This window comes from Amia ocellicauda, chromosome 4, assembly GCF_036373705.1.
Source record: "Amia ocellicauda isolate fAmiCal2 chromosome 4, fAmiCal2.hap1, whole genome shotgun sequence".
Lineage (NCBI taxonomy): Eukaryota > Metazoa > Chordata > Actinopteri > Amiiformes > Amiidae > Amia > Amia ocellicauda.
In genome coordinates, this window is record NC_089853.1 from 37,232,473 (window position 1) to 37,251,219 (window position 18,747).

Below are 18,747 nucleotides of genomic sequence, written 5' to 3' on the forward strand. Positions count from 1 at the left end.
TTTCTTTTTCTTATTTGCTGCTGTTCACACAAAATCTGCCTACTGCGCTTAATTTAAAATGGGGACAAGCAACATGGTAATAATGACTACATTCCTGGGATATCTGAAGAAGTTTGATCATCTTTATATAAAAAAGAGGAGAGAGTACTGAAGTATGTTAATCTGTCAGGTTATTGCATCTATGGACTATTTAGGTGGAAAGGCATGCCAAGAAGATAATATGCCCAGAAATGCATCAAAACATGTTTTAGTTGGGTTTAGCAATGCATTTAGTTTTGAATTATGTTGATCCTGGCCTAAATTGATCCCAAAACAGCTGCTTCATTTTCTACTGAGAGTTGCATCTACTGACCACAGATGTAATGTGGATGACAGCTGAGGCCTAACCCTTGGCATGTTAGCTGGCTTTAACGACATAAGGGCAATGCCGATGTAAATTGGTGGTGCATCACTGACAGTTGGTCAGTCAAGAATGATGTCTGGGAGCTCACTTAACACTGGGACATAGTGCCACACTTAAACTCTCCCTATCAAAGGCACCTTTTACAGAGGTGTGTTCAAGAACCTTAAACAGCCTGGAGAATGACAGCCCAAATCGGCTTTGTTCAGACGAGGATACGATCACGAATACTTGCAATGTACGTCAAACCTTTAAGACCTGTTCAGAAGAGCATTGGGTAAGTGTGTTACAGGGGAACGGGCCCACGTCTGAACCTTTCAACTCCAAGTGGAGGCAAGAGAAGAAAAACAAAGCAAGGCAGCGGCTTCAATTTGTGAAAGATATAGACCAATGAGAAAAGATTGAACTTAATGAACGTGATCCTTGTTTTCCATTGAGTGACATCTTTACAAAAGGGAGTTATGGAAGCAACCAGGTGGTCAACTTTATTTGTATGGCCACAGATACATGATTGCAAAACTGCTTTAAACTATGCTTGTGCTTTCTAGAGAGAGTCAAAAGCGTCTTTGTTTCAGGGTCACGCTTTGCCTATGGAGAAAAATAAAACTAAGGGAGATACAATGTAATTACTGCTGGATAAAGCTGCATAAACACATATATTTGCAAAGGGGATATACAAAACGTGTAATGCATTATACCCCAACGATCAGCAGCATGTTTTGAGCTGCTCTTGTACCCTACTATCCGACCACAAGAGGGCTCCTCCGACAAACAGGATTTTGACAGAAGCCATTTCCCTCTCTTGCGCCCTCCCGCCCGCGTCTCCAGTGCGCAGTACTACAGCGGTGTGGCTGCCCGGGTGCGCATGCGCCTCGGAGACGCCTGAATGAGGGACCATTTCCTCTTGGAGGCCTGTGTTTTGCAAAGAGGGGAGGCCAGGCTGCTCGCAGGGCGTGTGATTTTAGTAGAAATAACGGGATAAACACCTAATTCGCCAGCAACCACAGCGATTGTCACGGACACAAGACCCGTCCCCAGGCTGGGCTGCGGAGGAGCTGACGGCACTTTCTGCGTGTTTTGATCCAGCCTGGCTGCATAATACAGCACACTCCTCCCGGAATCGGAGATCAACTGCATGACACTAAACAGAGAGACTTTCCTCTTTGTCTCCGCAGCACCCTGGCTAGCTTCCTGGACGTGGTTGTTTTCTGTCCATGCAAAGAGCTATTGCTTTTTCTCCGGGTAATTGATCGTCCTGCAGCGGTGATTGTGGTGCTTCATGGCATAGGGACCCGACCCGCGACCCGCGACCCACAGAAGCCGGACGGATCCAGGAGCCACTGCTTGCTGCACGTCTATCCCCACGGCTCGTATAAACAGCGGGGACAGGAGACAACTGCTCTGCGGGGACATTAAGGTATGTCCGGCACGGATGCCCTCACGGCGCCGGAGTTGGAGCCGGTGTGCCCGGTGCGTCGGGTCCTGCAGGGCAGAGCAGCGGCGCCCTTCGCCTGGCTTTCAAAGTCGTGTGGCGGCTGTTTGATTTCGGCGTTTGCAGTGAAGTGCACTGGGGTAACGTTAACTTAAAGCCGGACAGTTCCCGGCAGGTCCGCGCTTTTCTGCACACATACGGGTCTCCTGCCTCCCGTCGCATCTTATTGAGAGGGTGCTGGGTTTGTATGTTTGCCATTGAGTTTTCATTTTGCGTACACATGGCTACAGCCGCATAGGTTTCCCACAAACTTGCTGTACTGGATAATATTGCTAGATCATTTTTGTGTTCCTCATGAGGGGATGCAGGTTTTAATAATGAATAGTGTCCCCCTCTTCAGCCCGCCTGTACTGGATCTGATGTCTGATTTTTGCAGTTCATTCTGTGTTGGCCAGAGTTTTTCTTTCTTCATTTCTGAAATTGATTTCTCTTCCGACACGTCCCTGGCAGCCGCGCTGTTGCTGTCAGATTTGACAGCCCTCTCCAGCATGGGAGCTGTATTAATAATAATAATAATAATCATCATAATAATATTGTAGTGTGATGGTGAAAAACAGAAAGGGTTTTACGTTTGAAGTGTCAGCTAATTTAACTGTGACCTCACTGATTTTATCCTCGTTTGAAACTTGACAATTTTCTCTGAATTTAAACTGGGACTGATTCCCTTTGTTTGAAGCCTGTACGCTATTAAAATGGACTTGACTTCAGCCTCAAATCTAGGCGAAACTATTTGTGGAAACTGTTTATTCCCTCCCCATTTTTATTAAATCATGTCATTAAAATGATCATAATAATTGTTGGCAACGCTACAAATGAACACAAGGTCTGTAATGGATGGTTTTTATTTGTGCAACATTGTATCGCGTCAGCACTTTGGTCGAACATCATAATTCCTCAAATACATTATTTATTCTCTTAATTGATTATCATGATATACATATATTTATTTATGTATAGTTAATTGATTTAAAATGAAACTGAATTCCGATATGTAGATCTAAATGCATGTGTAGTTTCAGTTATCTCTTGAATCCAATACACACCTTTCATGAGCTGAAAGCCTCTTTGATAGCCCAGTAAACATGAGGTGTTTTTTTCCTGCTGTAGGCCAGTTTTCTATGTAAAGTCACCTTAGGTGTCTTTTCAATAAGTATTTAACTAAATACTATGTGATTACATAGTGTTTCCCAGGTTTTTTGTGCTTTTTCCCCATGGTTTTACAGAAGGAGTTGACCTTCTTATCTTACTGTATTATTTGTTTTTATAGATATATAGATAGCACTATTATTATTATTATTATTATTATTATTATTATTATTATTATTATTATTATTAAGCCCAGAATGTTAATGAATAAACAAGTCTTTCCACACTCTGTAGACTGTCAATAGTGTAATTTAATGTAATGAAGCCCCTTAAAGACTTCAATTGGGTAAATGGGGCATTGTCCTGCGAAAAAGTGACAGATGCATCCAGTACAGCTAGGACAACGAAAGATTGTTGCTTAATAATAAACTTAAAAAAAAAATAATAATAATATATATATATATATATATATATATATATATATATATAATTCAATAATAAAAATAAACATTGCAGAATGGCACAAAGCATCTACAAAGCATCGTTTTCTATTCTCAGTCACTTCAAGAATCTTGTTGAAAATGTTTTTATGTCCATAAATTATTACTAAATTACAGCTTTGCTTATGCTCTTATCATACCCAGCTAGGTTTCCTTTTCCTCTTTCTAATCTGGCTAAAGCAAAATCTGATGCCTTTCCGACTCTGAACTCGGTCTCGGCCCGACACTTTCCTGACACAGTGCTGGAGGAATGTTACAATACTGTGTCAACTTAATTGACGTTTTTGACATTTTCATTTGGCAATTCAGTTAATATGTGAGTGGGTTATTTTGCCTTAAAAACTCATGCCAATAAATGGGATTCATTGTGTCTTCCTTGGTTGCCTAATAATGGTGGCCTAATAATGGTGGCAAATAGCTTTGCTGAAGAAAAACATTCTTGTTTGAACTCTGCATATGAAATGATCCCTTCAGGGACATTTGGGAATAGCTTTGAGGGATTGACAAGTACAGAGAACAACCACATGTGCTTTTGACAGTTTGTTTGGTGTAAGATCACCTCTTGGTGAAACTTTGACTGTCCCTAACTCTGGGCTTGCTTTGCAGTACAGGTATGTGTGTAAGTACTATGTTGGCTGTGTGGCAGAACCAGAATGATTTGCTAAACTGCACTTCAAAATGATCTAGAAACATAAAAGCATAATTCATAATTTATGTAATATATCATTATCATCATCATTAGGACTTTGAAAGTATTTTCTTCACTTAGAGATATTACCTTTAATGTACTCTTAAGCAAAAGAAGGAACCAAAACCTGGAAACTGTCCCTGTTTTCACCCGCCAGACAGTTAAGGAGATGTATAACCTTGTCTGTCATTAGGGAATCTAGAAACACACCAGTGTAGTGGAACCGAGGCTTTCTGGATACAAAAGTCAAGTTGTGTTCAGGCGCTTGGGTGTTTAGGAGTTTGTACACATTTGCATGTTACTAGTGTGAATTTTAAACAGTTTGTATGTTTGTAAAGGGAAATTCGCACCACTGCTCACTCGCTGCGTCTTTGAATACACCGTTTCCTGGCAGCACCATCCACACTCAGGCCACCGCATATGTGACGGATCAAGGCAGAAAGATGATTGAATAAACTGAGTGTAGAATAACTGAGCATAGCCTAATTCCTGAGCTGTGTATTATAAATGAACACTCCCAAAATGCACAGCCCTTTTTTTTTTTGTGTGCTCTTTTAAACGTATGCTGCGATTGTTGGGCACAGGAAACTGCAGCATTTCAGTGCCTAATTGGTCATCTCACATGTAGATCTGTTTCGTGACCAGACATTTTATCTCATATTCCTGTGCCATTCTACTGGCTTGGGTTAAATAGAGTAATTCTGTTCAGTACATGTTCCTAATTGGTTATATGTGCCTATACATTTTGAGTATTTCTGCATTTTGGACACATTTCTAGGTATGCAGAGGAATAGCTAATGAGATAAAACATTGTAAACCCAGCTACTTCCCAATTTACCTTGTTATGAGCTGATAATAACTGATAGGAACTGCAAAATATAGCTTGGGGATTATTATTTTAACCTTCCTAGTTTTGTTTGTGCTTCTCTATAAGTTCTGTAATACGATTTAGCAGTGTTAAATGTCAAAGAACCCCATGAAATGAAATGAAATGCAATACTTTTAACCTGACTTCAGTTCTCATATTCAGTGCTGCTCATGGACCTTCTAAATTCTGGTGTGTGATTTTGAATAATTTGCATAAATATGCAAATAAGTTTCTCTCCAGACCTAGGGTTTTAACATACCTTGTGAAGTTCAGCTCTTCAGAATAGTGAACAATACAGTATTCTGTTAAGGGTTTGAGCTTCTCGTTGTTGGTGTGAAAACCTGGATTGCATTGTCCTACCTTCATTCGTGTTAGAAGAGCTTGGCAATTGAAAGGTCAAGTACATGGGCAAATAATTAGCTTACTGTAACATCACAGCCTGCGTGCAACTTAAATGGAGGCTGTGTGTGAAGGGGCAGGAGCAACTGTGGAGAGGGAGACTGCTGCTCCAGTCCAGTGAACTTCGCTTTGGCTAACACTCCACATTAGGCATTAAATTATTTGCTAATGTGCCTCCTGAAAACTGTCCGAACTGTTGACTGGAGAGAGTCGGTATTTTGTATACAGTGCTGGTAATGAATAATATTTATGCCCTGTTAGATGCACAATCAAGTTCCTGTGTGCTCAATTGACACAAGTGTGTTGAAAATCACATCGTAATGCTCGTTTTGTCTCGTCTTATGTGATATGGTCACTTCTTATCCACAAGTATGATCGTGGTCGAGTTGGCAAAGAGACAAACACGGTTATTGTAGTGTGTGCCGCATACTGAATGAGCTATTTATTTCGGCTATAGTATTTCATTAAATTTGACCCTAGATTTTAGTGCCTGGAAGCAAAGACCACATTTTTGTTTACATTTAATTTTAATTAGCTTTTTAATTAAGAGATACTTAAAACATATAAGCATTGACAGACTGATGTTGGAGTCAACTGTCAATGTACTGCGTAGCGGAGAGCATTGGGGACAGGTTCTGTCTGCATTCCACATCATAATTAGTGCTCTCAAATATGGTAGATCTTCGGTTTCGATCAAGAGCTTCTAACCTTAGCCGTGGGGAGCTACTGATTGACAGTCCAACTACATACAGATTTATGAAAGTGAAGCAGTTATTGGTCTTCAGTCAAGATTAACATTATCTTTAGTTGCAGATTAGGACACGCACACAACCTGGTGGACTGGGCCATGTCCTGAACCAAGCTTTGGAGACCACTGGTCTAGACCACAGAACACCATAGTAATGATTCTATCCAAGCCCATGTTTGAGACCTTGAGGGAAAAAGGACAGTTTTGACTGGGGCTGGGCAATAGACCACATAAAACAAACATAATGGGGAAGCATTTAATTGCCATTTTTTTCATGCACAGTTTAAAAATAATTTTCTAGAAAAGGGAGAACAAATATCGGTTTTAATTAGACAAAACAAAAGCTATTACAAGTTTATATTGCTTCTAACATTGCTCCGTTCAAGGTCAAGACTCATTTGATCTGCATACAGAGGTCTCAAAATACAAGATTGGTACTTTATTGTCATTTGTACTACATTTTCATTTTTATTTAAAACACACTAATGTTTTAAATAAAACATATTAAACCATTTAATCAAGCAGGTCACTTCCAACTTCAAAAGCAATAGCGGAACCCTCCCCAATGAACCCGTTTGTATCTTTGCACTATGGCTGTGTTAGTTTCTCACTGGGAAGGAACTTGTTTATGAGTGAAAGTGGAAAGAGCATCTTCATGAGACGGGGCATCAGTGGTTTGTTATTTAATTTTTTTTTCATATTCAAAACAAAACAACAGATGTGGAACAAACTACCGTTCTGTCTGAACTGTGTCTGAAAGCCGTTGCAGCAAAAGGAGGTGACATGTCAATGTGGAATGTAAAGCGATATATAGATATCGTATATGTCGCCTGTTACCTTCTAAAATCATGTAATATATATTTTGGGCAATATCATCCACTCCTAATTGTGATAACAAATGTTAAATATGTAGGTGGGAAAAGCTAGGCCCATGCGTTGTGAAATATGTCATGGCTTCAAACTACAGGAGAGTAATGGGGGTGAGGGATATTCTGGAATTGCCTGTTTTTTACTGAGGACTTGGGAATAGGGAAAGTTTTAAAGGACTGGCTATATATATACTAATGTCATAATTTCGTCGGCTTGCAGTGTTGACTAAATAAGACGTAGAGAGCATATGGTCCACAGATACATTTGACTTCAAAGTAATCATTTCTCTGTTAATGCTTTAAAAAAAAAAAAAAAGAAAACTAATTCCATTTTATGTTCAGTGCAGCAGTTTATTAGCATGCTGTCAGTATTAACAACAGGAGGAAGATTCAGTGAGCAATGCCTTTTTTTTTTTTGTTCCTTTTTTTACTGCAGAAACATTTCAGGGAACAAATCCTTCTCCTCTCTTTCTGTTCCCACGTCTTATTTTACACTTCAGTTATTTTAAAGCTGGGGAATTGGCCTGAAATGGTTAAATTTCATATGGGACAGGGAAGCAGGAGATCTCAACTAGAAACTCCCAGGCTTTGCTTCCTCTCAAGAATTTTGAAATGTGTAGGGTCAGGGTCATTGCTCCTGGGACACCAGTGCACTGCACATGACGCATCACTGACCTGTGAGGCAGAGGGAAGGAGGCGATTGGGTGGAGACCAGGACCCTAGCAGTAGTGTGGTCCAGTTGGGAGCTGAGGGTGCAGGGATATGTATACCAACCTGGTAGGCAGACCTAGAAATCTGAGATTTGGATGAGGTGTAGGGAAGTGCCCCAAGCCGTGCAGGACAGCGCGGCCAGGCCACGGCCCTGATGCTCTGCAGAAGAGGAAGATGTGGCCTGCTGCGTGCCAGAGCTCCAGCCCGTGTGACTCAACGGCTGAGGCAGCTGTGCAGAGGGCTGAGCGGGGAGCCGGTCCAGCCCCTTCTCCTGGGGAAGAGAAAGAGCACATTGTTGCGAACGCCAGTCCCTTAATGAAGTCCTCTCTCTCCATCTGGGGAACTGATGGCAAGCAGGCTGGGTTCAGCAGCTCTGCCGGGCAATGGCAGATCGTGGCATTGAAACCGAGCTGTTGATTTGGAATGTTTTTCTCTCTTGCCCTCTGCCCTTATTCTGAGACGCCGACATGTTGGGGGGGGTAGGGTGGGATGATTTGTTTCTGGAGGCCCCGTGTTCATTTCCCGCTCATGAGTCACACAGGAAATGATTTAATAGTGATTTAGGCTGCTGTTGAGAACCAGCGAATGGCACTTTAATGTTTTAAAATAATTTCAGGAAACAAACAAAACATGTTTTTTCTTCATCATGCCTATTGTCAGCGCTGTGGGATTACCCTGGCTTCTGTTTGTGTCCTGTCTTCCAACCCTAGAAAGCATCTCAGGTGTTTGTACAAATTGCACTCTGGAATAAATGCCCCAAAGCTAATTCTGTAGCATCTGCAAGGACTTTATTCAGTGAAGGGGTTGTTGGGGTTAGTTCACAGCAGCAGTGCCTGCACCGCGCGCCCCGCTGCAGGAGTGCCAGAAACAGATCAAAGTGAAACAGGAAGGGTGTGCATGGAGTTGTAGCAGTGCTGTCGAACACCACAGCAGAGCTTTGGGGCGAGATCAAAGACCAGATTGAGACCGAAGCATTTTGGAAAGAAATTGCTGTATCTGACTTCATACTTTTTTTTAAATAACACTGACTTTTTTACTCTATGATTTAAAGCCCCAAACTCCATCTCCAACCACTGGCACTCAGAAATGATATCTGGGAATGTGAAGGGCATGTGGACATTGCCATGCATGCCTGTTGTTAGTTAGGATGTAACTGAACATGGAAGCTCATTCCCGTAAATCCAAACCAGAAACGTGGGTGGGGGGGTGGTTCTAAACCACATTTAAATAACAACCAAATAACTCAAGACTATTAAACGGGTAATCAAATGAGATTGGCTTTACAGGTAATAAACCTTTTTGTTACTCTAAGCATTGCTGCGGACAGCATAGACTTCCTTGGACATCACTGTGTGGTCTGGTAATTTCTCTTTTTAGAAATGCAGTGTTCTGTCGGTGAGGTGCTACTTGCTGTTTAGTCTTTGTTGTTATTTATGATTTAACATTTAAAGGTTTTGTATTGTACTGGTACCAGTAGAGTACTGGTATCTGTTTGAACTAAGATGCTTTGTCTGTTCCTGAACAGAGCTTGTCTCTAGGGAAGAGGACAAATATATATAATCCAAGCCCCTGTGGCAGTTATTCAAATTTCTGGTTGTGCTGTTTACCTGTAGTCTTGTTTTTATGTATTTTGCATAGGAGCCTCCTTTGAATTAATGAGCAGTAGATTATTAACAGACAATTATAAGGTTACTTCCTCATACAGGTAGGAATGACCTACAGAAGAACCAAAAACACTATTGTTGGGAAAATCACATTGTTCTTTGATAAGAAGGTATGACGTCTAACAGTACGTAGTTTGGATTACTATGGCCTCCTTACATTTAAAGACCCGAACCATCTCATAGCTGGCATTTTCATCAATTCGCTGGTTGAAATGGACAGTATTTTTGATCCACCATCTAAGTTAGCCATTTGCATCCCTGGCCAGGAATTATGCTTCTTGTTCCAACTTAGCTGTAAGTAATTGATTACTTACTTAAGTAGAACTGTACAAGTATTCCAGGTCTCATGTCGCAGAATGTCAATAAAGTCTGTTGTGCTGCGGCTCTCCAAGAATAAGTCTGCAAACTCCTTAAAGGCCTTTAACCCCTGTTTTGTTTACTGTTAACCCAGATTTGAGACCACACAGACATGCAGCGATAAACAAATGTGAGGCAAAAGGGAGATTTTCCAAAACGCATTGACAGACTTCTCTTTACAGAAGCTCCTTTTAACCGATCTGGACTGAATATACGATGTGCCTCTGCTGCCTGTTTTCTCAGTGCTTCAAGTGTGATTTAATTGCGTTTAAAAAGGTCTGTAAAGACATTGTTGGTACTGCAGTGTTTATGACATTCTATAGATCTAAGAATAAATTACAGAAATTTGTAGAAAGATGTAAGTAGACATTAACCTATATGCAGATTTTTTTTTTTTTTTTAACCACCTTGCACCATGCAATGCGATCTGCTCTTTTGTGGTAAACCCTGTGCATTGAGTTAGTGAAGTAGGCTACTGCTACAGTCTGAGAAATCTGTGAGACTTATGAGGCACCGAAACATTTTTCAGACAGGCTTTGCACAGCAATTAATTTATTGTGAATTATTCCGATCACAACTATAGTACATCTTCAGACAACTCTAAAACCATTGAGGGTTTGTAGGCTATAGCTAATGTCAGTTGTCAAATCGTTTGCATTGCAATCTGTTACAATTGCTGGAATTACTAGTCAATGAAATCCATTTTCTTTCTTTGAATGGTATACCACTAGTAATTTAGCACACTATGTAGTTTTCTTTCGCACCGCAGGCTGGAATCACTCAATAATGCAGATTCATGTATAAATCACAAGCAGTGAAGTATCTTTTCCTGCATTGCTAAGAGCTAGAATTGCTAATGCTTCATCTTAAATCCATCAAGGTACCTATAGGAGGGTTTAGAAGGGTAGGATCATGCATGATTCATTGTAGAGATTTCAATGTTTGGTTTCCTATGCAAGTATTGAACAGTGTATGTATTTTGCTCCACCTGCAGTCCGCTAAATCTGCCTATGGAAACTCCAGTGCTTTTTTTAGCATTTTGTGTTCTTCTTTTAAGTGTTTAAAGGATTGCTGTAGGAAACGTACATGGTTTACAAGTTTTGTTCGGTCAATGGACTGGTATGAACCGACTGCTTAATGCCAAGGAAAAAACATTTTATAATTTTTGCATTTGCAGTCACCAATTCTTTCTCCTCTTATTCCTTGCCAGTTTGGAATTGTCTAAGATGTGTCTGAATGTTCAACAATTCATTTTCTTCTCTAATGTTCGAATGCTGTTCTGAACCCTTTAAATGTGCATGCAGGCGTTCACAGCTCTGGAAAAAAACTAAGATGACCACTGCAAATTGTTCTTAAATCAGCATCTCTACATGTATGGCAGCCATTCCATTCCATTCATATTTTTATTTGGAATTTGGGATAAATGTTGTCAGTAGTTTATAGAATAAAACAAAAATGTTAATTTTACCCAAACACATACCTATAAATAGTAAAACCAGAGAAACTGATAATTTTGCAATCGTCTCTTAATTTTTTCCAGAGCTGTATATGATTCCCCCCTTTGGAAACTGCTTCACATAATCAATCATATTATAACTTGCTCTGACTGGGGTTGGGTTAATAAAGAAATGAGAAGCAATATTTACAATATGGCTATTGTGTGACGGGGCCAGAACATGTGGACCAGCGAAGCAGGAGTCTGCGTACATCTGTTACATGTGGGAACTTTTATCAGGGGAGAGCTTTGCTAGTTTTGGATGTTAATATGTAAGATTTGAGTCGAGACGACAGGACACAAATGGTAGAGATGTAAGCTTGGAAAAGAATCCCGAATGTAATCTTGAAGTATTGGATTTTTTTTTTGTTGCGTATGATTTATGACTCTTGGCTGAAGTTGAACAGTACGCTACCACAAATAACTGCGTTGCCGTGGATGAAAAAGCCTTGAGAAATTGCAGTCTGAGAGCTCCATGTTCAAATTGGCAGCTACTAGAAAAAAAAATGTTTAAAGAGGCCAAACATCCAGTTGAAAATGACTTGACTTTAACATGGGAATGTGTTTGCTGCCAAATAAAAGCATTTAGGCTGCTCTCTTTTTCAGCCATTGATCAGATTTACTGAAAGCAAGAAATTGACTGCTAAAACCAAAGTTGCTCACTCTGCGGCCCGCTGAGATCAAGGTATTTGTAGTTATTTTAGTGGAATACAACATTGGCTTTTCAAAAATGGCAAAGGAGAACTATAAAAACTATTAAAGGTCAGACTTAGATAAACAAAATTATAATATCAGACAAACAATAAGGAATATGTAAATTTCAACAGAGGTCCACAAATTCACAAATTTGTAAGGAATTTGACTAGAAGAATATAACACGCTTCTTTATTAGTCCTGAACAACAAGCGTGGCAAAAAGACTTCACAATGTTGGAGAATCTGTGGGGAACAGGTGGCGACCCATACACACATTTTTTGGCCTTGCCCGAGGGTGCAGCGGTTTTGGCAGTGTCCGAATACAACTTTTAACCGTTTAATACCTTCTGGTGTACCTTTTGAATTTCTTTCAATGTATTTGGGAGGCTTCCCCAGTGAGATAATTGAGAATAAAACACGATACATATTGGGTATTTTTTTGGTAACTAGCAAAAAAGCTATCGCAAGAAAATGGCTTTCTCAGGACCCTCCAACATATGAGCAATGGATTGACATTGTAAATGAAATCTATTTAATGGAAAAATTAACCTTTTGTCTCAGACTACAATTAGACATTTAAAAGATATTGGGATAACTGGATTAGCTTCATAATTTCAATAATACCTAATTTTATCCCATAATAACCCTTAAAAATACATTCCCCCCCCTTTCTGTTTTCTCTTTTTCTCCTCCCAATCTCTTCTTCTTATTTATTAATATTCTCTCTCTAATCCTGGCACTATGTACATCATTTTTTCTACTGTTGTTATAAAACAAAAAAGTAAGCGAGAGCAATATGCAACAAATGCTATGTGATGACTGTATATGCATACCTCATACCTCATTCTTGCAATAATAATATTTAAAAAATAAATAAGTAAAAACTCAGACTTCGAGCATGCAGCTCCCATAGCTGCATGTGATTTCAGGTACAGTTGTATGATGATGAAATGATCCATTTGAAACAAGAAGAACCCCTGTAGATTCGTGTACATGATATTAACAAAATCATGTTGCCAGTTGGGTGCCACATTGTTCTAGCTATTAAGTATAATCATTTTTGCTCCTGTCTGTCAGGTGTTTTTTGTTGATAGCCTGGTGTGTTGTCTTGGAACAGCCATCAGTGTGAGTTAAGTAGCAAAGCCAGGGTGCCTGTTTGTCTTTGTCAGCCTGGCTTGGGATGAAAGATTATGGAAAGCAGCATCCGTTCTTTGGTTTTCTTTCTACCTCTCAATCCTTCCACCGGCCGATTGGATTACAGCTGGCGACGGGTCTGCTGGTTTAATCGACAGAGTCTGAACAGCGATACACAGGAAGAGGAGACGAGCATGGCTTGGTGAACACTTGTCATTTAAGCTGGGGTTCCCCCTGTCTCTGCTGATGCGGTTGTTCTCTTTGCTTCCTGTTTCCTTGAGCTGAGAGTTACACTGCTTCTAAATTTAGTCGAGCGGACCTTCGCAAGGCGTTGTCAGTGCTGGTTATAGCAAACTTCAGCAAGTCCTTCCTCTAATATGTATTCTTTGTGTGTTGAAATATCTTGTTTCTACCACCTCCTACGATGATGTTACATGTACACGTAATGCCACTGTACAGAGCTCACCTAGGCTCAAGTTTCCCCTCTCGTCACTCTTCTGTTTGGACAGGTTAATATTTAGACACATGCTGGTTGAGATTCTGTGCTTACTGACTGTGAAAGCAGAGTGTGACTACTTCAGTTAAAATAATTATAGTTCTTTCCAACCTACAAGATTAGGAGACAGCATTTTCAAATACTTTCCTGGAATCATATGCAGACAAGACAGGCTTTATATAGAACTTGTATGTTTTATAAAATAAACTTCCCTTATTGTTTTCTTGTAGAATTATAGGTTTTTCTCTAATGTAACCTCTGGTATTACATGTACATAATAACTATGCTAAACAATTTAGTGCATTTTCTATGATAGCACTTCATGATATGGGATAATTGATCAAATCAATTATTTTAATATTCAAAGACTTTTTGGGGTGTTTTTCTATGCATGACTTGTGGACCCACAATTAGCTTTTATTTATTCTTTGACGTCTTAATGAGAACTAAGTGAAAACTGCAGAGTGGGGAGAGAAAAGGAGCAAGATCGAGGAGAAGAGTGTCAGGATGCCAGCAAATGGTGGGCCTACTTTTGCATTGTAACCTGGAATAATATGTTTGATTCAGAGATGAGTTGTCCGGTTTTTGGCCAAATTCCGACATTTAGGCAATCCTTTGGTCCATTGAGATGTGAAAATCCGAAAAAAAAATTATATAAGGGGGGTCGATCCCGACTGATTTTGTTGCATGTGTATCTGTAAATGAAGACATCTTGTGTACAAGTCACATATACGTATTCGAAAGAGAAAGTGTTTGCAAGTATTGATTTGTAATCGCTGATTTGTCACATGGTCACACTGATGGACCAATCGGGCAATGCGATTATAGATCTCTTCTGGTGTCAAAAAAATGATGTCAATCATTGATGGTTGTGAATCTTCACGAAAAAAAAGAAAAGTAAATTCCACTGGCCCTGGTTAGATAAGGAAGTTGATGTTCCTAAAGGCAACTCACATTAGCTGCAAAAACAATATCAACAGCCACGGTAAAGCAGTTTGCAAGTGGTGTACCAACTGGCCGAACTATGTAGTGCAAGGTATGTCTCGTTCACACAATTGACCAGGTACACTCATAGATGTCTGGTTTCACTAATTACCTTTTGTCATTATTGCATTGATAATGTTATATGCTTAGGTCTGGGCTTAGATCAATTGAATCAAAATGTATTTGATTTGCTTAAACTCTATTAATATAATTTATGTATGGACCTGAAAATTAATTGATTAAATGCACAGATTCATTGAAAACATAAATGCATTTGATAGTTTTAAGTCACTGTAGTTTAGTATTTTAAGTGCTGATTTGAGTACCACTTTCTTTATATTTAGATTTTTGCAGATCTTTGGTTTGTTTCTTTTATGCTACTATTAAAGTACTACTGCTATCCAATGCCCACTGCCCTCTTTTGGGACTTTGTAATTTCCTGTAAATTGTAATACATTATAAACTGGCTCTTGGAATTATAGTTTCATTAAGTGAATTAGATGTTGTATTCTAGTAATTTTGGTAGTTGCAGGGTGATGAGAATTGACATTGTTCATGGTTTATTTTGTATCATTGTAGTGAAAGAGACACCCATGAAATCACAAATGGTACCTCGGGAGCCTTTTCCCCTGGACCCCAGTGGCGGCCTCGGTGGCCCCCAGACCCCAACCTATATATAAGTGCCAATCGGCACTCCATATCTAATAGATATTTTTTTGTTCTGCCACCTCTGTCTGTTTCACATTTGCCTATTTTGCAGTTTATTGACATGAGCAGTTTTTGAGAAACAATTTCCACAACAATACTTTTTTGTTCCTTTCCCGAAATGTTTAGTGTTTTTGTAATACTAAATATACCTTTAAGCAAGACTGCTTTTCTTTTGCTTTTTACATATATATTTTTATAGAACAATGAGAAATAGTTCTGATTTAATATACATAATTTAAATGTAAATTGTCATGTTTTTTTTTATACGTTAATACTTGCTATTTAGATGGAGAACATGAACAATCAAATTAATACTGCCGAGTTAATATTACAGAATATAATCTAGTAAGGGTGCCATTATTAAATGACAAAAATCAAAGTAAGCGATGAATCTAAAAAAACAAAACTAATCTGAATCGATTTTACAAAATCTTCCTGCACATCCCCTAATAGGTACTTTATATGTAGCTGCACAATGAGACTGTAGTAAAACTAAGAATTGTATTAAATGTGCTGCAAATCTGGTACTGAGTGACAGTATATCCCTCTTTGAAACTAGTATTGCATTAGAATGCATTCATCATGAATAGTTAACAATTCAGCAATGATTCCTTACCAATTTATTCAAATATTCAGTACAACTTACAAACTAAAATGCAGAAAATCTACCCAGGTGGGGAGCAAGCAGGCGAGTTGTACCCTGCTGTCAGCTCAATAGAGTCCAATATCTAAGTATACTTGTCACCTGAGTTTTCTGAGTTCCATCTTAAAGACGATAAGGCTAAAATCACTTATCATTTCTGTGCATAGTCAAAGTGTAGAGTGGTGTCCTAGAATGATTCATGCTCTTCTTGGTCACATTACATTGAAATTCCCAATGACTCTGTTGAATCAATTATGTAATTTGTGAAAATATTGTATTCTCATCTTTTAGCACGAATGACTTGAAGATTGCAGTGAAACTGACTCTTCAGGACCTAGCTGTCACTGCTCTCTTTTAAACTGCTCTTTATGTTTCGATGATTAGATATTACAGTCTGCAGTCCACAGCACTTGACACGTTTTGCATAAGAGCCTGTAGCCTAATTCTTCATAGGTCCATAATGATCACAAACCGCTTGAATCTGTATCAATATCTGTTTCTATCTAAATATGAATGATTAAGAAATTCAAAAGAATTACTCATTTTGTCTTCATCACAGTTATAACGTCACTTAAGGGGAATTGACTTCCATGGTTACTAATCATGGCTGGGTTGTCTGAGATCATCACGTTTTACAACTGTGCAGAAATGGTTATACAGCTGGTGCAATCGGGCAGTCTATTAGTTTAAAAAATAATTAAGTTATCAGATCACCGGAAATGGTCTTCATCTGAAGTTGTGTTCTGGTAGGGAGCTTCTAAATTGACCTCAAGCCTAAAGTTGCAATCAAGTCAAGTAAAGAAAACATATCAAAGTAATTTTAATCGACTGCATAGAGTAGAGCATAGCAGGCTGTTCATTGAGAAAAGATATGTTTCCCGTTGTCTGTGGCAAAGCCTGCAGTTCTGGGCAGGCTGCGGAGATGTAGTTGCACGGGCATTGCAGATGGAGTTTGGCCTGCTTTGCTAATCAGCTAATTGAGGTCTCATGGGGGTAATAAATTGCCTACAAGTCACTTTGCCAGGGTTGTATTATCGTCTCTCTGCCCTCTCTTTGGATTTCAAAACCTCTGGCCATAGGCTAACTTTGATTATTTCATGCACCTGCGTCCCCCCCAACGCCCCCTCCTTCATCACGCTCTTATGAATATTCAGTTATGTCTGATTAAATGCTGTGCTGCTGAGACATGCTTCATGCACAAGGTTGTTGGAAATCCAGAACAGTATGTGATAATGGTAATCCTTTAGTATGACCATTGAAAGCATGGTTCTCAAGAAGAGGGTCAGTTTTGTTGTTCTGTATAGAGACTTTTACCTCATCAGAAAGCAAAGGCCCATGGAGTTGGTCTTGCATGAGTTGGCAAGTCAATGTTTTTTTCAAAGGAATGTACTGCTCACTGAAGAATCATGAAGGTAAAACCAAGCACCTTCCTTTGGTCATTTTCTGAATTTTAAGTTTGAAAGAATTGACCATTGTACCATGCCTCACCATGGTTACCTGTTCCAGCTGGACACTTTTGTATTACAAGTCTATGGTTATGCCCGTTAAACCAGTTATCAAAACGGATATGGAACGGGGTTGTCTGGAGTCAAAAAGGTTTGGAAATTCAACAGGTGTGCTCCAATAGCCAGTCCTGTATAAGCTACTATAGTATCACAACTTTTCTTTTGAGTCATTATTTCAGTTATAATAATATATTACACGCTTACTTTAAGTTGGCTTTAAGTTTTGATACTTTTTTCCCCTCACTGTATAGTGGAGAAACATATTTGATCCCCTGCTGATTTTGTACGTTTGCCCACTGACAAAGAAATGATCAGTCTATAATTTTAATGGTAGGTGTATTTTAATAGTGAGAGACAGAATAACAACAAAAAAATCCAGAAAAATGCATTTCAAAAAAGTTATAAATTGATTTGCATGTTAATGAGGGAAATAAGTATTTGATCCCCTATCAATCGTCAAGATTTCTGGCTCCCAGGTGTCTTTTATACAGGTAACGAGCTGAGATTAGGAGCACTCTCTTAAAGGGAGTGCTCCTAATCTCAGCTCGTTACCTGTATAAAAGACACCTGTCCACAGAAGCAATCAATCAATCAGATTCCAAACTCTCCACCATGGCCAAGACCAAAGAGCTGTCCAAGGATGTCAGGGACAAGATTGTAGACCTACACAAGGCTGGAATGGGCTACAAGACCATCGCCAAGCAGCTTGGCGAGAAGGTGACAACAGTTGGTGCGATTATTCGCAAATGGAAGAAACACAAAATAACTGTCAGTCTCCCTCGGTCTGGGGCTCCATGCAAGATCTCACCTCGTGGAGTTTCAATGATCATGAGAACGGTGAGGAATCAGCCCAGAACTACACGGGAGGATCTTGTTAATGATCTCAAGGCAGCTGGGACCATAGTCACCAAGAAAACATTTGGTAACACACTACGCCGTGAAGGACTGAAATCCTGCAGTGCCCGCAAGGTCCCCCTGCTCAAGAAAGCACATGTACAGACCCGTCTGAAGTTTGCCAATGAACATCTGAATGATTCAGAGGAGAACTGGGTGAAAGTGTTGTGGTCAAATGAGACCAAAATCAAGCTCTTTGGCATCAACTCAACTCGCCGTGTTTGGAGGAGGAGGAATGACCCCAAGAACACCATCCCCACCGTCAAACATGGAGGTGGAAACATTATGCTTTGGGGGTGTTTTTCTGCTAAGGGGACAGGACAACTGCACTGCATCAAAGGGACGATGGACGGGGCCATGTACCATCAAATCTTGGGTGAGAACCTCCTTCCCTCAGCCAGGGCATTGAAA

At 39.6% G+C, this 18,747-nt stretch overlaps 1 protein-coding gene across 2 annotated transcripts in view; it reads left to right on the forward strand.

Moving 5' to 3' along the window:
• Nucleotides 1-1,282: 1,282 nt before the first annotated feature.
• The window catches only part of LOC136748351 (tyrosine-protein kinase CSK), a 75,826-nt gene continuing 58,361 nt past the window's right edge, over nucleotides 1,283-18,747 (forward strand). For both annotated transcript variants that reach the window (XM_066702027.1, XM_066702028.1), the window contains exon 1: nucleotides 1,283-1,817. The gene's annotated coding sequence lies outside the window, so the exon portion shown is untranslated. The remainder of the gene's footprint in view (nucleotides 1,818-18,747) is intronic.